The following is a 25,168-nucleotide window of genomic DNA, read 5'->3' on the forward strand; positions in this document are numbered from 1 at the left end:
ATAAGTGTGGCAGATTAATTTGAAAAAAAGGAACAGTATTGACTGAGCTGTCATGTGGTGCAAGACACAATGCTAGCTGTTCAAGGAGTACTTCTGTGTTTTCACTGTAAACAACTTCTGGGATTTAGCCAATACTTTATCACGCAGCCTTGGGCGTCTAGTCATTTGCACATGCTCCGACAATGTCAGATGACTGTCACAGTTTTCAAAGATTAAATGAATGGATTGGGAACATTAAATGATAACATGATACATATCATTTATGAGTAATACAGACTTTTGAGGTTTTAACCGAGCACTGAAACTGTACTGTCAGAATTCTAGTGGGTAACTACCTGGTTAGGAGTGTAATTATCTAAGGCGGGGTGTGTGGGGGGGAGATAATATTTTTACAGTTGTCATGAAAACAACCTTTTTCTCAAATCTAGGAATTCCAGAATCAGATCTTTTCCCAGCATTGACATATAATAGATTACTTCTTCTCTAGTTTAATTTTCCTTCCATGAGATAATTTTCCTTGGGTTCCTGCTGTAAATGTATAAATGTTATGGTTCTGTTATGACTTAACTTCCTCACCTCATGATTCATTGTCATCGTTAGTGCACTATCAAAAAAATAACATGTTCATAGCTGAAGCTATGTTGCGAGGACTGAAAGTAACCCAGGAGGACCCTATTATATTCAGATCAAAGACAATAGTAAGACACAGGATAGATCCCTGATGATCTGGACTGTCCTGAGAATTTCAAATTAATGACAATGTAAAGGCTGGGAAGTGAACAACCTGTGAAAGCTTTAAACTGAACCAAGGCATGAATGAGGCCTGCTCCAGCACAAATTTTAACAGGGAAAAATGGCCTCTGCCATTCTCAAGTGACAGTTCATCCTAGAGCACCCCAGTGGAGTGTGGATCTGAGTCTCCTCTCACATATGTTAGTGCAAACCAGGTGTAGTATCAATGAAGTGATCCTCATGTAAAACGGATGTGAGATCAGAATCAGACTCTGACTCTCTGTAACATGAAAGCACAAAAGCTGAGTGATGTCTTGTAAGTACTGAATTCACCATTCACCTGTAGTAATCCAACTTGCCCAGTACCTGGAACAGTGGTGCAGGTGTTGAGGGAAAACATTTCCTTTGAAAAAAATGTACTGTGAGAGAGAGATCCTCACATAGACCCTAGTTGTTGTTACCTCCCCTTTTATGCTCATCAGCTTACAGACCTCAAAGAGATAGATCACACCCTGCCCTAAGGGAGATCTACTGCCCTAAGGGAGCACCAGGAGGCATTCTGACTTCTGAACGTAGGCAGTTTATAAAGGGAGCATCCCCTTTGCTATGCACCTTCAGAGGATGCACTTTACTCCCCCAGGTGTGGCAATGGAGACAAAGCTTTGCCTCTTTTCCATATTTTTTGGGTCACTGTATGTGCTCATAGGAGCAAGCAGGGATCCCCTTCTGCACTCTCCTGAATGCCTGCCTGCAATTAAGCCAGCCCTTACTTCAGGCATTGAGGAAGACTCAATGCACAACCATGGCAAGACCAGGCAGAATCTGGCCCTAGTAGTGATAAGTCAAATTAATGTGCATTGATTTCATAATCACCACCTCGCTCCCAATATTCTGTTGTGTTAGCACTTACCTTTGACCCGGGAGAGCGTAGGTTATGGAATAACAACCCATAGCTGTATAGGCATCCTCTACTAGAGCGGCCTCTGAACTTAATTGGGAATGCTCCAGTTGGGAAAATCCAGCCTTGGAGACGTCAACTTCCATAATGTCTTGGGGAAGAGAGAGAGCCTTCCACTTCCAGAGGATGTGGGGAGAGCATGCGGTGGGCTCCATCTTGAAGGGGAGCTGAGATCCTGGTCAGAGGAGCTAAAATTGCTTTGTGGGGCTCTGTCAAGCCAGGAGCTGCTGCTGAGAGTCTGCTGGGTCTTTGTCCAAGCAAGGGGCCTCAGAGGCTATTGGTGGCTTCACTGAAGCCAGGGCAGAGACTGTTCCTGTACCCAGAACTGACTCAGGTTGGGCTGCAGTGCAGGCAGTGTGGGTAACTGCTGCCTTTGCTGTTTGGGAAAGTGCTTGCAAGGGACAGCGGACAGCGAAGAGACATTAAGGGGTTTCCCTGAGTCTGAGAAAAAACAAAGTGATCTTATCATCTAACCAGAATCCAGGGTTACTGACCTCTGGTTATAACAACTCCCATCTTCAGAGGGGATGTGCAGTTTGGAATGATCCCAAGTTAGAATCGCTCTGCCCCTTGTTACCTTGGCTGGACTGTTTTGCTGGGCCAAAGGAGCACTGTCCCCAGCTTCAAGATCTTCAAGCACACCCCACAGTGGTGTCTAGAAATCTGAAATTCAGACGAGTGGACACTCAGGGCTGGGATAAATGGTGACAGTGTAAATGTAAGATGGTTAAGTTTCATTTACTACTGTAAATTGCATTTATTAATTGACTTATTGAAGTGCCCCCTGCTAATTTAATTTGGTATTGACAATTCAATTAATCTCAATCTGTTACGTTATCTGTTATTTAAATTGTTAAATAAAGGTGTGTTAACTCTAAGTTTATAGTGGGTGTATATTGTTCATATTTGGTACTTTTGAGTCAGACCCATTGAACAGATTCGCTCAGATTTATTCCTGGAGGCTCCCAAGACATGCCAGTGAGTGTGTACAGGTGGAGACACCATCAAGATGAATTTCCATTACAAGTAAAATGACAGCTGCAGATGGGTGGAGAGAGGCATTCTACCTATTGAACATCACCACTGGGACACTCAGGATCTCCTTTACTGTCAACAACTTCAGACACCCGAGCACACAGGTAATTGTTGCCTGCTCCCAAGTAATACAGGGAAGAAGTGTGGGTTACATCTGCATAAAACCTAGAATTAGTTTTCCTCTCATGAACCATCCCATCTAAATTGAGGAGCTAGAAACAAGAGACAACAATGATAGGTTAAAGAATAGCAAAATAATCCATGACATTTCTTCTCCCATTGAATAGCATAACTGTACTGTCAAGAAGTGCACTACAATTCATTTTTCTTCCGATATACTTAGAAAAAAGCCAAGCTGACGACACATTTCATAGGAAAACAATGTTATTATTTATTTATGTATTATTTTTGCATTAAGAAATTAGACATTTTTCTCTTACCATGCTTAATAATAATTCACAATGCACTTTCTTATCATTATCAGACAGTCATAATCCTAGGAAGTGAAATTTGAGCTACTGTGTATTACTCTTGGAATTCCATGAGCATGATTCTTGGCCCTAATCTCTTGCTATTGTATTATACATTGTACTTGTTTTCCTACTAAACATTAATAATTTTCCTGATGTTTGTTCCAAAGCTATTGGTTTAATGCATGCAAATGACATGGGGCTATTATTCCGTCTCTTTCAATCATTGATGATCTGAAATTCTCCGTACTGGAAATGCCTATAGTTTGTCTTATTCTCAGTTTTCATAACATTAAATCTATTGGATTTTTAATCATCGAACAAACCACCAAATTTAACTGGAAATGGAGTATTTTGGATAATATAGCAAAGTATTTCTTGTGTCTGATATTAAGCCTTTTGTATTTCCACTTGTCTCCTCTTTATCTGATTACGCACCTGTGAAAACATAAGAGGTTTTCTTGTCCTGTTAGAGGATTTGTCTATGTATTTAAGGTACAAAGCTGTTCCATCATATTTTCTTTTTAACCAGCAGTCAGACCAGTTATTCCCTCCAGGACTTTAGTGAACTGTATGCACTAGAGATTCAAATTCTAGCAAACAAGACTGACTTTAGCTCACTTGAAAAGGCCCAAACATTTATTGGCCTTCTGCTAACCTCCTACTTTCCCAATAGTGGGTAATGACAGGAGAGAAAACCATTCTGCTAACAACATCATAACATGTTGTCCAGAGGAAAATGTTGGACTTGTGTTCCTGTCTGGAATGAATATGCTTCTTATAGTGTATGCAGTAATCCATTCCATGATGAATTTAATCTGGACTAAGATTTAGGTGGACACTGTGCGCATTCCAGTATTTTCCCCAGGAATTGAAATGGGTGTGTGTGTGTTCTAATATCCGGGGGGAGGGGAGGGGAAATAGGACCGACAAAGGTTGAGACTGTGAGGGTGAAGGTGGACTGTATGGCACCATAGTAAAAACTGAAAAATGTTTCATGACCATTTTATTAGATTTAACTCATTTTTTAAAGTCATCACAGAAATTAAAGCTGGCTACTCAAGCCTACTATGAAGCACTGCAACTACATCCTTCTTAGTTTCTTGTAATTTTGCACAACTTTTTGGTGTCTTCTTGTTTGTCCGTTACTTCCAGTGATGCTCATGATCAGGCAGAAGGCAACTTCTTTCAGAGCTCAAAATTCTATTAAATGAGGAAAAAGAATGCTCAGCTGTAGCTATTGTGACTGGGAGTAGCAAGAGATGAATTTCTACTTCTTTCATCCCAAGAAACATAGCACAAAGATTGGGTCAAACCACTAGTGATGATAAAGAAGTTAAAGCTTCATTCTTTCATCATGTGATATTCCATGCTGTGTTCAAATTTCTCTATTCTGTCCTGATCACATAGCAGCCCCATTGCTTGTAGTGCCTCACTCCACTCAACTGTAGGTGTTTTATAAGACAGGATCTGAAAAAGCTATATGGAGGTTGAGAGGAATCCAGAGATCGCTATTGTAGATTTGTAAGAATCAAGTTTGTGTACTTTTTTAACAAACTTAACAAACTTAACAAACACTTCTTGTCCTCTTCATATAAGTACCTTCATATAAGTACCTTCATTAGTCAACTTCTGGACTGAAGTCTTTGCTTCTTCCAGTACGTTTTCAATGGATATCTGTCTGATTGATCCAAGGGTGGCTTCTATTCCTGGACAAAGATCTACTACTGTTGTAGAAGATGCCTGGATGACATTCTTTAATGACCCAAGTTTGTAGTGTGTGTTATATCTTGCTTAAATAGAAAGTATGATGCAACAGCCATGTTGGTTTACACAAAATGAGTTTTGTCTCCAACATTAAGCCTCATTAAATTCTTCTAAAATTGGCTTTGACAGTGACTGGCTTATAAGGCTTTCTGCATGTTGATGCAGTCCAGAGGCATGGTGTTTTGCAGCCTTTTCATATAGGTTTTCAGTATTGGTTAGGTGATCAATCTGGCAAACCAAGCTCCTCCACTTTTACTATATAAATCCATGATATGCCCACATCTTGAATACAGCATGCAGTTTTAGTCACCCCATCTCAAAAATGATATATTGGAACTGGAAAATGTACAGAGAAGGGCAACAAAAATGATTAGGGGTGTGGAACAGATTCCATATGAGGAGAGATTAAAAAGACTGGGACTTTTCAGCTTGGAAATGGGCTGACTAAGAGGGGATATGATAGAAGCTTATAAAATCTTGACTGGTGTGGAGAAAATTAATAAGGAAGTGCTATTTACTCCTTCACTTAACACAAGAACCAGGGGTCACCCAATGAAATTAATAGGCAGCAGGTTTAAAATGAACAAAATGAAGTATTTCTTTACACAATGCACAGTCACCAATGGAACTTTTTGCCAGGGGTGTTGTGAAGGCCACAATTATAACAGGTGTGACAAAGCTCTGTCCTTGTCTCCGTGGGTCCCATGTTTCCTGGTGGATTTCACTAGCCTTAGAAGCTCACTTGACCCTTCTCATAGCCTTCTTTTTCTAGAGGCAAGGGTCACAACCTACTGAGCCATTTTCATCATAAGCCAGCAAGTAAGGTGAGGAGAAGCTACTCTCCCTTGCACAGTCTCTGTTGTCTCCCAGTCTCAGTGATTAATCAGTGGGTGAAGGGGGGAGCCCGGGCCCACCCTCTACTCTGGGCTCCAGCTCAGGGACCTTAATAATATCAGCTATGGTAGCTGACATTTTAGAAACAGGACGCATACAATTCCTTGGGCCACTTCCCCACAGCAGCACCCACTTCCTCAATATCCACTTCACCCTTACCTCAGGGCCTCCTTCCTTGTGCCTGATATGGTTTGTACTGCTCAGCTTTCCAACAGCATGGCTTCCTCCTACAGCTCCTGACACATGCCCCCACCTGACTAACTGGGAGGCTTTTAACTAGTTTCAGCCAGCCCCTGACTGGCTTCAGGTGTCCCAATCAACCTAGCTGTCCTTCCTGCCTTCTGGGAAGATCTTAATTGGCCCTAAGTGTCTTAATTGACCTGGAACAGCTGCCATATGCTTATCCTAGTAACAGGGATTTGTTTAGCCTATGGCTAATATATCTGTCTCCCACTACTTTACTATAGCATCTGGCCTTGCCCCATCACACAGGGTTAAAAAAAGAATTAGGTAAGTTCATGGAGGTTAGGTCCATCAATGGCTATTAGCCAGAATGGGCAGGGATGCAACACCATGCTCTGAGTGTCCATAGCCTCTGTTTACCAGTATCTGGGATTGTACGACAGGGGATGGATCACTCAATGATTCCCTGTTCTGTTCATTCCCTCTGAAGCAACCTGTTGGAAGACAGAATACTGATATAGATGGACCATTGGTCTGACCCAATAAGGCCATTCTTACATAAAAATTAATTATAATAATAAAAAAAGTTTACTACAGAAACTCCCCACGATAATGACCTCTTGAGATAGCGATGATGTGAGATAACGACCTTGGCAAATAATGCATTTTAAAAATCTTGGCCTGTCACAAATGTAGCATTCTGGAGTGAAGTCACTAAAACATAGTCCAACAAACAAATGTTCTGGCCGCTGTTGTTTGTCGTGCCATGGTTCACTCTACCTCTCCGTCACCAATGGCCCTGCAGTGTCACCTTCTGCTGACATCTGCCACTGTGACCTCTGTGAGTTGGTCTCCCGAGGTTTCACCCAGATCTCAGTGATTTCAGCACAAATTAAGCACTGACGGAGACCCCCTTATTCAGGCAGGCTAAGCACAGTTCTGCTGCCCTTTATTCATACAATAAGGATAACAAGATTTCATGACCCCCACATTTAAATTTAAAATGTTTATTAAAGTTAATGTTAAAAGAATTATATAATACACAGGTTATACTAAAGTGATTTGTAACCCAGCACCACCAAAATTGATCATTTGGGCAGCACAGCTCTGTCTGCTGAATACCTAGGCAGAGTAGGTGTCAAGTCCACTCAACATTGACTCATAACTAGCTGTCAGGGTAGACCTTGATTACAAATCATAATTTGAAATTAATAGGTAGACCAATATAGCCGAAATAAATGTACCAACATGATCGTAGATAACAGCCATATGAGGAAGCTAGTCTTTGTTCATACTTTTCAAACCCATTATGCTTTCTCAGGTACAAGTATTTTTTTCATATACTGTATATGCTTTTAAAGTATGTATTAATGTTTCAATTTCAATTCAAATTTCCAACCAACAATTAAATTAGCAACAATGCATGTAACTGGGGAGAGGGGGTGTTGGGAAATTCAGGGTGGGGTCCCCCCCCCCGTTCCTGCCCTCCAATACCCTACCTCCTTTATCTGTCCTTTACAGTATTTAACCCAGTCGGGAGGGCACTTATATAGGTTCAAATTCCCACTTTGGAACTAATTTATTTAGATGGTGAAAAAAAATCAGAAGTGGTTCTAGCAAAACAAAATTTGTCTTCGGTTCAGGTACTGCCACTAAACTGAAAAATCAGTTAGTCTCCCAGCTCTATTTACAACAACCACGTCTGGTCTTGTCTCTACTGAGGGACACTATGAAGGGGGCAGGGTGTTGAATGTCTCAGGGAAAGCTGTGAGAAGTAGAGCTGGTCAATGATGTTTTTCATGAAAATTTACCATAAAATAGGCCTGTTTTTTTTTTTAGAAAACAAAACTTTTTGTGAAAAATTGTAAAATTATTGAGAAAAATATAGAAATGTTCCATTTTCAAGGAAACTTTCCAAGATATTTTTATAGATTTTTTTTTTAAATTGACATCACTTCCACAATCATTGTTGACTTTTTTATTTACCGAAAATCTGGCTTTTGTGAAACAAAAAACCCTCATTAATTATTTTGATAAAAAGATCGGTAACATTTCAGTTAAAATTTTGTTTTAAACTATTGTAAACATTGTTATGAAAAATCGTATGTTGGTCTATTTAAACCCTGTACAATATAAATGATTTTTGACGTTTTCAATTCAGTATACAAATGAGGCACGCATTTTTAACAGTGAGGGTGGTTATTCTGATGGTAAATCTGCTAAGGGAAGTGGTAGAGTTGTCATTTCTTGATATCTTCAGATCAAGACTGGATACATCTCTGGAAGATATTCTTTAGTTAAGCACAATTTATTGGTCTCAATGTAGGGGTAACTGGTTGAAATTTCTTGGCCTGTGTTATACAGGTGATCAGACTAGATGATCTATTTGTTCTTTTTGGCCTTAAAATCATGGGTGGCGGGTATAATAGGCAAGGGGAGGCATTGCTGCCCCTAGCACAGCCATCCCTGCCGCCTGACACCTGGACCATGGTGCCCCCCCACTCCTGCCTCTTCCCCTCCCTGCTCTGACCCTTCCCCGAGGCTCCCACGGCTTGCTGCTGCTGCCTGGGGGGAATCTTTCTTCTCTCTTCTCCTCTCTTCCACTCCTTTCACTTATCCCTTGGAGGTCCCCGTAGCTACTGGCCACCTCTTCTCTCATGCCCCCCACACCTTCCTTCCATGGGGTGCAGGGTGTGTGTGTGAGAATGTGAGTAGAGAGTCAGTGGAAGATGAGGGGAGTGAGGAGGCAAGCAGAGAGGATCCCTGAGTAACTTTACACAGTAAAAAGGCCTTCCAGAGACCTAGTAGCAGAGATCACTGAAACTGTTAAAGAACCATTAAAGCGGTAATGAAGCCATTTAACAGCCATTTGCCAAGGCCAAGGAAGCCTTTGGCCACATTCAGCTGGCTTTTATATTGTAGGAAAATATGTTATTGGGGTTAAAAATAGGATGAAAGAATCCCATGCACCGCTACAGGCTGGGGACTGACTGGCTAAGCAGCAGTTCTGCAGAAAAGGACCTGCGGATTACAGTGGATGAAAAGCTGGATATTAGTCAGCAGTGTGCCCTTGTTGCCAACAAGGCTAATGGCATATTGGGTTGTATTAGTAGGAGCATTGCCAGCAGACCGAGGGAAGTGATTATTCCCCTCTGTTCGGCACTGGTGAGGCCACATCTGGAGTATTGCATTCAGTTTTGGTCCTCCAACTACAGAAAGGATGTGGACAAATTGGAGAGAGTCCAGCAGAGGGCAATGAAAAGGGTTGGCGGCTGGGGCACATGACTTATGAGGAGAGGCTGAGGGAACTGGGCTTGTTTAGTCTGTAGAAGAGAAGAGTGAGGGGGGATGTGATAGCAGCCTTCAACTACCTGAAGGGGGTTCCAAAGAGGATGGAGCTAGGCTGTTATCAGTGGTGACAGATGACCGAACAAGGAGCAATGGTCTCAAGTTGCAATGGAGGGTTGGATATTAGGAAACACTATTTCACTAGGAGGATGGTGAAGCACTGGAATGGGTTACCCAGGTCGGTGGTGGAATCTCCATCCTTAGAGGTTTTTAAGGCCTGGCTTGACAAAGCCCTGGCTGGGATCATTTAGTTGGGGTTTGTCCTGCTTTGAGCAGGGGGTTGGACTAGATGACCTCCTGAGGTCTCTTCCCACCCTGATATTCTATGATTCTATGATTAGGCTTCAGGTTGGTGCAGGTAGCCTGGCTTTTTGTCTCTCTCTATGCAGCATACACCGAACTCTCTGCTACACAGAGGAGAATCTATCTGGCAATTGAGCCTGATACCTGTTGCCTGTGTAGTTCCCAAGGGGAATATTGGGGAATATTATTAGTGCTTTAAGGTGAAAAGGGGAAAGGGTGTGATGGGGGGAGGAGTGGGATGCAGCACCAAGTGAGGAGGTGAGCCACAAGCCAGCTGCACCACAGGTGGTGGTGGGGGTCTCATGGCGGGCGGGGAAAGGGTCTGGCGGAGGGGTGAAGAGGCAAGCAGCAGGTGAGTGAGCAGCAGGAGGGCGGGGGAGGAGGTAAGCGGAGGGGGATCTTTAGGGGTTGAAGAGGCGAGTGGTGAGTCAGCAGTGGGTGGGTGTGGTGCCGGTGGCAGAGAAGGGGCGGAGTGTGGGCGGGGCTGTGGGTAGAAGAGGCAGGACAAGAAGCTCACCCTCCCCAGGGGAAGTTTTACCCACCGCCCATGCTTAAAATCTCTGGTTCTGTTTGGCACCATGTAGTGAAATTGTTTTCTGGTTTTCAAGCCTATCTAGTGGGAAGCAATAATACAGTACCTCACTTGTTTTAATTAACATTGTTTGGCATTAGTTAGTGCGTGTTAGGTACAGCCCTGAATTAGGGGCATTGAGAAGCTGCTCTGCCCCAAGGCCAATTTGCCTCAGAGAGCTCAGCGGTGCACTTGGAGGGAGCATGGGAGTAGAGGCACAAGATGTGCAACATGATCCTCGTACGTGGCCAGCCAGCTGTGTTGATCAATACCTGTGTGAGGTGGGCAGGGAGCAGAGCCCTATTTCTCACCTGTTCATGCCCCCTTTAGGGTGCCAGGTTTATTTTTGCTGCTAATTTGCATACCATGGTTACAAAATCAAAGAACTTTTACAGAGCTGGAGCTTTGCAAGTAGAAGCAAATGGATTAAACAGAGAAACAATGAAATTTGCATGTTGCAGACTGGTGGATGCTCTCCACTCTTCAGTCCAGTCATGCCTACTCAACAAAATGCCTGCAGGAGAAAACCAAAAATGTTTTTTTTGAAAAAATGCTTCTAATGCTCATCCAGTGAATCTCCTTTCATATTAATGAATATCTGATGTAGCATTCAGGGCTCCAAAAAGAGCTAGCAAATGGTGAAATGCAAGGCTTCTTACCTGTGGAACACATAATTAAATTTAATGAATAAATCTGCATTGCATCAAACTATTGCATGTCAGTGCTTTGCATAATGTGAAATTCCACTTGCCAAGCAAGAGACATACTACAGTAAATGAATTCATAAAATCTCCAGGGAGTAAACTGTTTGCTACTGTTCAGTGAAACACACATGCAGCAGGATAAAGGCTGTTTGAAGGAAGGAAAGAACTGCAGAAATCTTTGTTTAAAGATTGCCCACCCAAACACAACACTCTTCATTGGAAGTAACTGTTGCACTGCTCTGTTAGAAAATATAACCTGAATGTCCTGGATTTCAAAGGAAAACATGCCCTTCTGATAACTGCACTCAGTTTATATTCCAGGTAAAATAATGCAAACTCACTGTGCAAAATTGTAAGGATGAGCTTAATAAAATATCATGGCATAAGGAGAAAGCTGTGGGAAAAAAAAGATAATAGCTATCTGTTGGAATCACATTAAGTGCCAGATCAGCTGATCTGTAGGTTTAAACCTCAGGATCTGTTCTGACTTTTTGCAGGTAACCCAACTCACAAGTTACATTAAATCTGAAGTGTCAGAAATAGGTAATATTATTACAACAATTATCCAAATCCCAGTTCAGCAGAACAACAAGGTACTATGTACCTCAGTCCCTGGAAAAATCATGGATTAGGTCCTCAAAGAAACCACTTTGAAGCACCTGGAGGAGAGGAAGGGACAGTCAATATGGATTCACCAAGGGCAAGTCATGTCTGACCAACCTGCTTGCCTTCTATGAAGAAATAACTGGCTCTGTGGATATGGGGAAAGCAGTGGACTTGATATATCTTGACTTAGCAAAGCTTTTCATATGGTCTTCCACGGTATTCTTGCCAGCAAGCTAAAAAAGTATGGATTGGATGAATGGACCATAAGGTGGATAGAAAGATGGCTAGATTGTTGGGCTCAATGAGTAGTGATCAACGGCTCGATGTCTAGTTGGCAGCTGGTATCAAGCGGAGTACCCCAGGGGTTGGTCCTAGGGCTGGTTTTGTTCAACATCTTTATTAATGATCTGGATGATGGGATGGATTGCACCCTCAGCAAGTTCGCAGGTGACACTAAACTGGGGGGAGAAGTAAATACGCTGGAGGGTAGGGATAGGGTCCAGAGTGACCTAGACAAATTGGGGGATTGGGTCAAAAGAAATCTGATGAGGTTCAACATGGACAAGTGCAGAGTCCTGCATTGAGGACGAAAGAATCCCATGCACCGCTACAGGATGGGGACTGACTGGCTAAGCAGCAGTTCTGCAGAAAAGGACCTGCGGATTACAGTGGATGAGAAGCTGGATATGTGTCAGCAGTGTGCTCTTGTTGCCAAGAACGCTAACGGCATATTGGGCTGCATTAGTAGGAGCATTGCCAGCAGATCGAGGGAAGTGATTATTCCAATCTATTTGGAACTGGTGAGGCCACATCTGGAGTATTGCATCCAGTTTTGGTCCCCCCACTACAGCAAGGATGTGGACAAATTGGAGAGAGTCCAGTGGAGGAGAATGAAAATGGTCAGGGGGCTGGGACACATGACTTATGAGGAGAGGTTGCGGGGCTGGACTTGGTTAGTCTGCAGAAGAGAAGAGTGAGGGGGGATTTGATAGCAGCCTTCAACTACCTGAAAGGGGGTGGGTCCAAAGAGGATGGAGCTAGGTTGTTATCAGTGGTGACAGATGAAAGAACAAGAAACAATTTCTCAAGTTGCAGTGTGGGAGGTCTAGGTTGGATATTAGGAAACACTATTTCACTAGGAGGGTGGTGAAGCACTGGAATGGGTTACCTAGGGAGGTGATGGAATCTCCTTCCTTAGAGGTTTTTAAGGCTCAGCTTGACATAGCCTTGGCTGGGGTGATTTAGTTGGTGTTGGACCTGCTTTGAGCAGGGGATTGGACTAGATGACCTCCTGAGGTCTCTTCCCACCCTGATATTCTATGATTCTGTGACGTATTTTCTGAAATAAGCTAAAAATGTGAATGACCAGAGCAAGCAATATGGAAATGTAAGGGCAGTTTAGGTCTAAATGATAAGTAAGACTCTTGCAAACAGATGGTAGACTATGTGCCCTGCTAATTAAAAACCCCATTATAGTCAGTTCTGAATATTAACTAGCAGAACTGGTTAACTAGTCAGCCTACTATTGAAGATTTTGGTCCAAATTGAGCCCTGTCTTAAAGCCTATCACTACAGTTGACAGGAAATGCACAAGGTCTAAGGCAGGTCAGAATCTGGCCCCTTTGTCTAAATGGAGTTGTAGACTTATAAAAACTGGACACTCAGCAAACCAAGAAGCACAAATGAAATCATTTACTTTATCAGCCATTTACTGTTATCTAAAAGACAGCTGACAGGTATCAGATGTTTTCTCAATGACAGCATCCTTGTTTTACATCCTCAAACAGTTCTTCACCACCATTCATTTTCGCTGCAGCAAAGCTGAAATGTGTGCTACAAAAGCCCAACCCTGTGCTTCATTTTTTTAAAGCATTTCTATTGCAGCAGCGCCTAGGTCGGTGTGTTCAGTCTAACGCAGGCCTGTTGTGTTTCTTTGTCAGGGTTTCAATTCTTTGTAGTGGGGAGAGTTATGCTGCAACACTTTCCCAGTAAATCAGGGCAAGTGGTTTCATAAATTCAAATGCTTTCCAAGGAAGGAAGACTTATCTGGTGATTAAGGCAGTGGGCTGGAACTCAGGAAATCTGGATTCGATCCCTGGCTATTCCTGTATGATCTTGGGCAAGTCACTTAACTGCTTTGTACCTCTGTTATACATATGAAGACTGGGGATAATGATGATACTTTTGTCTTCCTGAGGAGTATTTACTGTGGCACCTTGCAGAAGGGGTCTTGCTTAGCTGGGACCTTCAGGCATAACTGTAATATAAATTTTAGCAATATTTTTGTCTTGTATCCATAAAGTCACATGATGCCAGCTGCTTTAAATAAACAAATTGTGCAGAAAACACAAAACAAACCAGATCTTTAGAAAACCAACTGTGTTCCCTCCTGCATTTCCTTCGTTGCCTTCGTGCAATGTCAGGAAGCTATTTGCTGCTTGTAGCAGCAGGAATGTAGCTGCTGCTGTCAGTGATAAATACTATCCATGCCAGGGCACCTGTTTTATGCCAGCCTTCAGAAGGGCTCCATCTGAACCGACCATGGAGTGTGATGGTCAGATTCCTGAGTGTGTTCCAGATAGAACTTTCTCCCTTGTATGAAAGCATTTTCATTTGGAGACTGTGAAGGCTAAAACACCTGTCTGTGGACATTTCATTTTTCAAATTGCCAGAGATAAGAAGCAGAGGAAGCACTTTTCATCTTCTGATCATTCTTAATGGCATGTACCAAGGCATTTCCATTAATGTAAATAGCAACCAACAAAGTCGGCTAATAGGCTGGCTCTGTTTTTTCACCCATTCTCAATCAACATGACTCAACAACATGCCTGAGAATGCAAACCACTGCATAGGCTTTTGAAAGCAGAGGCATTTTTAATCATCATGACTGTTCACCTTCTTGATTTAAAAAAAAAAGTTTGTTAAAATTAATATAAAGATATTTAGATAACTATTCAGCATCAAGAGCTAAGGAAAGCTTGCATCTCCCACATCCCATATAGACTAGAGATGAGCCAATGGGGTGATGTTAGAGTTGGATCTGACTCAGGAAAGCACCAAAGTAAAAATTCAGGTGATGGCTAGTTGAAGAATTATTTAGATAAATTAGACGCAGACAAGGGTTTATATTCAAATATATATCCAAATGCCCAATTGAAATGTGAGAAACTTGGGAGAATACATGTGTAAAAATAACAAACTGATTTCAGTTGGAAGGAGATACCAACAGAAGGTGTAATAGTTAATAATCTAATTATTTGCACCTATGTACGTCTGAGGATACAGGTAGAAGAATTTTAGAGATTTTAGAGATTAATGAAGTAAGCCTCACCAGATCATCATGTTTCAAATGGGGAGGGTGAGATACGGAGAGATTAAGACCAGCATTTTCAAATGTAGCTGCCAATTTGATTATGTCATATGATGAAATCTCTAGGAATACATCCGACCAAAACTGGCAGCCCTAGCTGCCATACTTGGGCAGCTGTCTAAAAGTGGCCTAATTTTCAGAGATCTTTCTCAAGATACTACTGATTTTATTAGAAAACATAGGTGCTCCACACCTCTGAAATTCATGCTCTAATGACTTAACTTTGGGCATCCAGGTTTGCAAATTTTTATTTATGTGACTTACCCACATTCACAAAGCAAGTCTGTGGGACAACCAGGAATAATAATAATACCACCTAGGTCTTACACTAGTGCTTTATAAAGGAGGTAAATATTATTTATCCCCATTTTACAGATTGGGAAATTGAGGCAAAGGGAGGTGATGTGATTTTCCCACAGTTACCCAGCAGGCCATTGGCCAAGCCGAGAATCGAATTCCAGTGTCCTGAGTCCCAGCCGGTGCTCTATCCATTAGGCTATACTGCCTCTTTAGCTCTCCTAATTTCCTCATATTAGATACAGTGATAGTGAGTTTTATAACATGCAGCTCAAAACATAAAGGAGCTGGTGGTGGTAGTGGGGGTGCTGAAAGCCAATGAACCAAACTGTAAACCCTGTATATGATGGAAACCACTTCAAGACAGGGGGTGTGGTAGCACCCCAAGCACCTCTAGTTCCAGCACCTATGTACACACAATCATTCTAATCAAGAATTATCTGGATGAAACACTCTATTAGCCTGTATCGTTACTGCTAGGCAAAAGATCTGTGTAGATCAGTGGTTCCCAAACTTGTTCCACCGCTTGTGCAGGGAAAGCCCCTGATGGGCTGGCCCGGTTTGTTTAACCTGCTGCGTCTGCAGGTTCGGCTGATTGTGGCTCCCAGTGGCCGCGGTTCACTGCTTTGGTCCAATGGGAGCTGCTGGAAGCAGCGCGGGCTGAGGGACGTACTGGCTGCCGCTTCCAGCAGCTCCCATTGGCCTGAGCAGAAGCCCGCGCCTGGGAGAGCGATCGCGGGGCAACCTGCAGACTCGGCAGATAAACAAACTGGCTCAGCCCATCAGGGGCTTTCCCCGCACAAGCTGCAGTACAAGTTTGGGAACCACAGGTGTAGATATTTATAATACCACCCAAAGTGAATGAATTCTCACCAGTGTCACCAGAATCAAGTGTTTTCAGCATTTTGAGCCAGTAAACAGTGATGTGCCCATTTATACCATCTGAGACTCTATCTCATTATTTACATGTTAAGAATAATCACTTAGGAAAAAAATTAGATCGTTGTGTCATTGCTACTTATCGTATTCATTGGTGGCATTCTTTCCCACTAGCATAGCACACTGGTTCGATAAGCACAAGCATAACAGCTATACGTTCTAAGGACATTAGAGAATTAATTTGACAATTTCAGTGCAGAACAAGTCAACCTAGCTGAGATAATGTTTTTAATATGAATCATTCTGTCAGTTAAGATTAAAATCTTCAAACTACAAATTTGGAAATACAGCCACTTTCTGAGATGCTGGTACAGGGACTTCATTGATAGCTTTCACCTCCTTTCCAGCTGTCACTGTTAGCCCTTGGCACATACCTCAATGACACGTATATGGCCCTTGCTACTGGAGCCTCTGATCACCTCACACTCTTTAATGCTTTTATCCCCACAACAGGCCAGCGTGGTGGGGATGTGCCATTATCCATATAGCAGGGAATTGAAGCACAGAGAGGAGAGACTGAGTGACTTGTCCAGGGTCACACAGGAAGTCAGTGGTGGAGCAGGGAGTCCAGGTTAACACCATAAAAACTGGACCATTCTTCCTCTTCTTCATCCTAAAAAACACAAAGAGAATTTAAACTTTGTCTGGCAATGTAGATTAGTAGGTAAAAACTCACTTTACATTAATCAAACACTAAGACCAAGTGGGGGTAATTTGCCCTGCTGTAGAGGTATCTCACTAGCTTTTATCTAGTTAGCATTCTAAAAATAGCAGAGAGGATCCGGTAGTGTGGGCTTCAGCACAGGCCAGCAATGACAGTCCATACTTGGGGGACCAAGTGGATTTGTACAGCCCACACTGAAGTCCGCACTGCTACCTCCTCACAGCTACTTTTAGTCAGTACGGATATGCCTGCATGAGCTGCAAATCACCCCCCCCCCAGTTGTGGTGTATATGTAGCGTAAGACAAAATCAGGGTGATGAGAACTTGCTAATCATGAAAGAGGTGGCCAGTGGTTGCAGTGCTTCTTCCTCTTGTGGCAGTGCCTGGGCAGAACTGAACTGTCTTGTGGAGAAGGAAGGAAGTGGAGAACTACGAAAGGAGCCCAGTGTTAATGCTGACATCACAATTTGAAACCAGTTGAGAATCTGAGTGCCAAGCCCCTGGCACGCTGTCATCAAAAGAGGCTTATTTGGTCCTCACTAAAAATAGTGGCTGTGGTTTGAACCATGAGTTTAGAACAGCAGATGTTATAGTCAGGAAATGTCTCATTTGAAACAAAGACTAGTTGTGCGTTTGTTTATGAAGGTCAACCAACCATTACGGGATTACAAACATAACTGAATTTAATAGCTTAGCCTGCAGTGTCAACAGTCCTATTGACAATGGGTTTAAGCAGCCAGTTGGTATGGTGGCAGAATCCAGGTGTGTGTGTATTTATAGCACAGAATGGGCTGCATGTGTTGACATACTCTGTGGTCAATTAGCACAACAGACTGGCAGAATCCAAAATTGTTCCCTGCACTCCCTGTTGGCAAGTGTTTGTGCATGTTTGGCAGACTGAGAGAATGACCTTGCCACGGTTCTGCTGCCTTTCCATATGCTCACCCTTTCTCTTTCCTGTTGCTGAAAATATTAACTATTGATTTTTGCGTTGCTGATACCGGACACAGAGAGGGGGGTGGGGATTGGGGACAGGCAACTTCTAATTTTATTTGCTTCAGTGTAGATCTGGAATAACTTCATTGAAATAGCTGCAGTCAAATTTTACTGGTATAAAATCATTGTAAGTGGGATAGTGATCAGGCCCAGCCAGAGAGGTGTTTTGTTTCTTATGTCAGATGGAAAAGTGTGATCTTGATTTAGTATGCACAGCGTGACTCCAAACCGCTTTCTCTTTTGTGTCTTTCCTGGTCTTAACAAGAATGACTAGATCAGCCAGGAGAGAAATATGTTACTCTTTGCACCATTTCTTTTGAATACAAAATATCTTTGTTTTGACTCCTCGTGACTGTCAATAATTTGAGGAAAAAGATGAAGCCAAATGTAATATAACAGTAAATACTTTCATTGGAGAAGTTAATGGACATTTGGCTCTGGGCCAGGTTCACTTACACTAGGTTTACACTGGTTATCTTCATTAACTTCAGTAAAATGATTCCCCATTTACATCAGTGTGAGAGGCTGACAGTGTGTGGTTTTGATTTCATTAGACAGCATGTTTTCTCCTTGGATTTATTTCTATTTTGATCACTTGCTTGTTTCTACTTGCAGTTTATTCTAAGGGCCTGGTCAAAGCCCAGTGAAGTCAATAGAAATATGTCTATTGACTTCAATGATCTTTGGATCAATCCCTAAATAATGTCAATGTAAATATCATTAGAGGTTGCAAGCAATATACTAGTCACTAGAATATATTTATATTTTCTCAAGAAAAATAAGAGAATTTTTGGCACTCATGTAAAAGGTGCTACATAGTGGCTGGCTGAGATTTTCAAAGGAGTTTAGGCTTTATACATTTAACTCTCTTAGGCTCCTATGAAAATCCCAGAGCGAATTTTTACAATTACCTGAGAGGCAATGTGATCCAGTGGATAGAGCAGTGGACCAGAGCACAGGAGACCTAGCTTCTAGTTACTGTCTCTGCTACTGACTTGCTGTGTGTCCTTGGGTAAGTAAGTTCACCTCTCTGTGTTTCCTTTTCCCTACTACCCTGTGTCTGTCTTGTCTATTTAGATTATAAAGTTTTTGGAGAAGATGGTCTTTGACTATGAATTTGTACAGAACCTTGGACAATGGGACCCTGACTCAGTTCAGGCATTTAGACACTACTGGAACAGAAATAGAAATATTAGCCACAGAACAGATATGGCATACATGGCCAGTGGCAGTACAAGGCTCATCACATTATCCTTCCAACATGCCTCAAGGGTGAAAATCTGCAGGGATGGGAAGACGGTAAATTAATTCACCATAATCATTTATTCCTTTGTTTCACTGATTAAATGTCAAACAATGGTTCCTATTGATGTCAGTAGTGGATCCTAGTCTTGTGGTGCAGACATATGTCCACTAGTAAGTGTGTTTAGGTCACCAACTCTTTCCATGTTGATCATCATTGAACTATTTTGCAGTAAAGGTTCCTGCAGAGAGGAAGAAATTTGCTCTTTATGTAGAATGTGGCTTACAGCTGTGCAAAAAGATTGTCATAAATAAATAAATAAATATTTTCCATTTTCATCATGGTTTTAAGGCAGGTGGAAATTTGTCTACCTGCTAAGTGAACTCTAATTGTATCTGAAGAAGTGAAGAATAATAATTCCTTTTTTTTTAAAGAAAATTATCTTGTTTGAGGTTTTGTTTTGTTTCTTTATTTTTGTTTATTTGGTTGGTTGTTTTTTTTTCCAGTCAAAATTTGGAAAATTTCAAACAGCTCTGGCAGAAGGTTTTGGAAATATCGTAACTCCCTACAGGTCTGACCCAACACCAATTTAAATCAACTTTCAGTTTTCGTTGACTTTAGTAGGTATTGGTGTTTTGACTTCATAACACTACCTGGTCTGTAAATATGTTACTTTATGCTAAAGTCAAAACACACTGGAAGGAATAATTTGAACTTCTCATACACATTGCTGAATTCTAAATGAACTACAAGGATTTGAGATAAAGACCTGCTCATCATTGTGAAAATCTCTCTGTGTGTGCAGCAGTAACCAGAAATTAAACATAATGTAATAAAACATAAAGAATGGGAGACACTAATACAGAACATATAATATCATTTTATAATAAATGGCACAACCTCACCTGGCATTGTGTGCTCTTGTCTGACTACCCTATCTCAGAAAGATATAGTGGAAATAGGAGTTCAGAGAGAAGAAAGAAGATTAGAGGCATCAAGAAAGTTCCACATGAAGGGAGATTGAACAGATTGAGACCGTTAGTTTAGAGAACAGGTAAATAATAAATAACAGAGCTGCAGGAAATAATTCATGGAAAATAGAAAGAAAGGTAAATGTTTCTTTATAGTTTTCCTGACAATCCAAGAACAAGGTGAACAGTCAATGAAAATTAAGTTGCAAATTTCAAACTGATTAAAAGAAATAGTTTTGTACACAACACATCATTGACCTGTAAAATTCACTGCTACGAGATGCCATTGAGTTCAAGAGCTTAGCAGAAGTCATAAAAGACTTTTATGCAGATGGTGAGAATTTCTGTAGTTGGATGGATGGATGGATGAATGAACGATACAAACTATTACATTTCGGGGCATAAGGCAGCCACTAAATTAGCAAGAAAATCTTCCCTATGGGCAGACTAATCAATAATTATTCCCTCTGGAGTTTCTTGCACCTTATCCAGTAGGATTACCTGGGTATCAATAATCTTTGTGTTCATTTGATATTTCAATTCTGACTTCATGAACAGAGAGTTACTTGGTTTTGATATTCTAAAAAGTGATGGTTGATGTAGTAGTTACATTTTGAATTTATAGGGCAGGTATATTATAGCAGTGTATGCTTTTAAAGTGTGAGAGAGCCTGTACTGATATCTAATCAGTGTGAGAAAGCTCATACTAGCTTTGCTGCCAAGAATATAAGTTAGCTAACAGACGTGCACTGGCTTGATAGCAGCTGGATTAAAGGGTATAAATCAGGGGTAGCCAACCTATGGCACGTGTGCCGAAGGCAGCACGTGAGCTGATTTTCAGTGGCACTCACACTGCACGGGTCCTGGCCACCGGTCCGAAGGGCTCTGCATTTTAATTTAAATGTAAATGAAGATTCTTAAAAATTTTACAAACCTTATTTACTTTAGTAACAACAATAGTTTAATTATATATTATGGACTTATAGAAAGAAACCTAAAAATGTTAAAATGTACTACTGGCATGTGAAACCTTAAATTAGAGTGAATAAATGAAGACTCGGCACACCACTTCTGAAAGGTTGCCGACCCCTAGTATAAACTGTGTTTGGGGCCTTCTGCCTCTATTTGTTATAGAGTAGTTGATTTTAGCAATTCAGTGGAGATTTTGCTTTACATGTTTAGTTTTTTATATGATATACTTGTGAAAGGTGCCAGATTGGTAGCCTTGGTTGGATGCTGAAGAGGTGAAACACAGGCAACATCAGTGAAAGCTTCCTGACCTTGACCTATCAAAATGTTTCCATTTTGATTTGGAGGGTTGTCATCTCGAGGCAAGAGTATAATTTATTTCCCATGCTCATTCATTCCTTGGCCTCTCTGCTGAAATTGCCAACAAAGGAACCAGATACTGTCTGTTCTGGTGGTTTGTGCCATGTGGATCCTTGTCCTCTCAAAACTGGACTGAGTCCACCATGTCCATTCTTCATCAGCCAGCCATCACATAGCGTAGAATTACTTCTCTGCAAAACCTGGATTAGATTTCTACTAGCAATTTCGTTAACATCTTGTTCCCATTTTTGTGATCTCTTTGCAGCAAAATGAAGAAGACAATATTTGATGTTTTACAATCTTTCAATTTTCATAAGTATAAAGAAGACAGGAAAATGGGCTCTTGAAATTATATGCAGTATTTATATCACTTCTATGGCCCAAATTTTTCTCCTGGATGGATAATTATTTAAGAGGGTCATAGAGAGAGAAAGGAAGCACGGATTAGAGAATTGAACTCAGAGAGTCTAATGCCTAGAGTCTGCACAGTGCCAGAGTTCCACATGGCATTACTGGTGGACAGGGAAAAAAAACTGGCTTGAGTCCCCTTTGTATTCAGCCAGTCCCTAAGGCTGCCAGATGAAACTTTTTGGGTGAAAAATTCAGATTCTGGAACACTGGAAAGTTTCACAAATTTGTGTCAGTTTCCCAAAATGTTTCCATTTAGAAGAATCTTAAAAAGGAAAACAAAAAAGCCTTAAGAAAATGGAAATGTTTAGATTTTTCAGTCTGAAATGGCTTTTCTTTGAAAAAATTCCTTTAATTTCACATAAAATATTTTAAAATAATCAACCTTGAAACAAAACAATTTTGTCAAAATGAAATATTTTGTTTGACCCCAAATGATTGTTTTTAACTCACCAACAAATTAAAAACAAACTTTGGTTTTGGTTCAACATGAAAATATGGTTTCCCCGCCCCATTTTTTTGGAATTGTCACTGAACCAAACAAATCCAGAATTTGCTCAGCTCTACTGTGATGCTTTCCAAGAGTACCCAGGGTTGTGAGACACCTAGCTACTATCTGCCCTTAGTGTGAGAAAGTCTTATCTGTGCTTGCTGTAGATCAGCTTCCTGACTCCACGCAAGCACTGCCTTCCAGCCCTCCACAGGCCTCGCTGTCTCTGATAGACACCCCCAACCTCCAAGTGCCCAATCCCTGATCCACTGGAACACTCAGATTATCTACTCCTGAAGGAACAGTATACACCAGTTTACTAGTTTTATTTCAAGATCACCATTTTACACACAACACTTACTTTTATTTACAGTGAAACCAAGAATAAGATTATTATCAAAAACAGATTAAAAAGATAGCAAATCAGAATATTGGAAACAAATGGTTACATATCAGATGAAATCATATGACGCTTTCTCACAGGAGATTCCCTGTCTCCTAGAGGATAGTTTACCCCAAGTCTTTCCCAGCATTTTCAACCAGCATGGCTGAGATTCTCCTTTCATAAGATCAAGCCCATTGGCAGCTTGTCTTCACAGCCTGAAGGATGCCAGAGTGTCTCTCTACACTCCCAGATATACCAGACCAAACCTTTGATCTTCACCTGAAAATAGAGTTCTCCCCTGCATCTCCTGTTTACTTCTTCCTATTAATTTCCTTCTGAAGTCTCCACAAGCTCTTCATTAATATTTGACATAGTATGTTAATAGACTTCTATTGTAAGATACACAACACTTTGGTCCACTAGGGAGTTAAGTGTCTTCCACCTCCTGTCTGGACAAGTTTGTCTCAAAGCATGCAAGCTTTGAGTAATCTGCCTTTAACTACAAGGCCTACAGAACATAATTTTCAGCATACACACATAACTCCTCACATATCTGCTGAGCATACATTTCACAATGACTATGATGACCAGTGTGACACAGGCTTTCATTAGAAAACTTACATGACATTTTTTTGGTGAACCCAGGGGATCCCTGTATCCCGATGAACCCCTGTGTCCTCTGCCTACTGGTATCAAGAGGTCTTTGGGTCACATTTACCCGTCTGGTCTCTGGTATAATTTTGAATAGCCTTAGTACTGTTCCAATTTGCATCCAGCTGTAATGGGCCCAAGTGAGGATTGTCAAGTACTACATGCTCTAGCTATGTCCCCTTCTTATTCACACTCGCACACTATATCCCTTATGGAGAGGAAGGGGATTATGTAGACCCAGCTCTGATACTTGCAGATTCCCTTGTGCTTATCCCATCATGTTAATATATAACTTTTTACAAGAATTTATGTTAAAATAAATAAATAAGTAAATAAATAAACAAACAAACAAAAAGCCTTTTAAGGTTAGCTCCATTGGGACTAATCCATAAGAAAGGAAATGACTGCAAACACAGGATCATGTACATAATCCTTATCCTCTGCAGATTTCCAATCAATTTTGCAGATTCCACATAGTTCAGATAAATTTCAGATTAGTATTCAAACTTCTGGGTGCCTATATGTGCTAAAACTTGAAACATTTGATGTTCTATCACTATTGGAGGTACAACTAGTGCCTGTAAGCACCACCCTCCACATGCCTGAAAATGACCCCAGACACACAGTCAAACTGTATTTTAGGCATGGCAAAGATTGATAGCCATTTAACTCTCTTCTGGTCTTATTTAATTCCCATTAAAACCCAAGGGAGTCTTCCAATTGATTACAGTGGGAGTTTGAAGTGGCCCCATGAGTTTAATCCTGCAGAACTTTATTCAGACAAGTCCTTAATGATTAAATTAATTCAATTGAATCCAATGGGATTTCTCACATAAGTAAGGACAGGTTTCAGAGTAGCAGCTGTGTTAGTCTCTATCCGCAAAAAGAACAGGAGTACTTGTGGCACCTTAGAGACTAACAAATTTATTTATTTAAGTAAGGACAGTTTCCATGAATAAGGGTTTGCAGGGCTGGGGCTAAGAATTAAAGCTTTCTGATTTTCTATACTTATTTTGGAACATTAATTTTCAAAAGACAAAACGATAAAAATATCCTTGAATTTTCTGCCACTAAAGGAGATACCGTTGAAACTTTCATTAAATTACATCTTTAAATCACTATTTTAATTACTTTTTAAACCAATTTTTTAAGGAACTGCCTTGGAGTTCCCAAATGAAGATACCTTATCAATTTGATGTCAGAGCACATTCTGTCATGTAATATAAAACTATCATATAGATATTTTTATCCTACTTACATATTGGATGATACCTATGATATGGTAGCCTGGAAAAAGAAAAAAGACATGATTTTCTAAAATCATATTTACATAACAACTTAAAGAAAATACCTTGAAACAAATAGCCCAGCACAATAACAATCCACAAGCAGACTTGACTGCAAAAATGAATAGCTATCAGTCTAATATTCACAAAACAAAGCCTTTGTGAACATGAAATTATTTTCGTAGGGCTTGATCCTGCAGGGATCGTAACTACTGATATTCAGTTTCTAATTGCAACTGCACATGTAGCAAGACTAGCAAATTGGTGCCTTATGAGATATGATCCTAGCACATTGAGATATGTTTTCATTTGTTTGCCATTCTTTCATTTTGGACTAAGCAACCTAAAATCTTAATTCTGTGTGTAATATTGGGCTTCGGATATCACCAGTATGATCAGTTATTCAAGAGGGAGATATTGATAATGAGCTACTCCACGATAAGGAATCCACACAATGAAATGCCCAAAACAAAATAAGTATCATAAAATGACGAGGACCTGGATTTGGGCCAGTCATATTTGTATCATAAAAAGCTTGATACTTTTTTTGTATATGAAGCTACTACAT

Source organism: Mauremys reevesii, linkage group 2, assembly GCF_016161935.1.
Source record: "Mauremys reevesii isolate NIE-2019 linkage group 2, ASM1616193v1, whole genome shotgun sequence".
NCBI lineage: Eukaryota > Metazoa > Chordata > Testudines > Geoemydidae > Mauremys > Mauremys reevesii.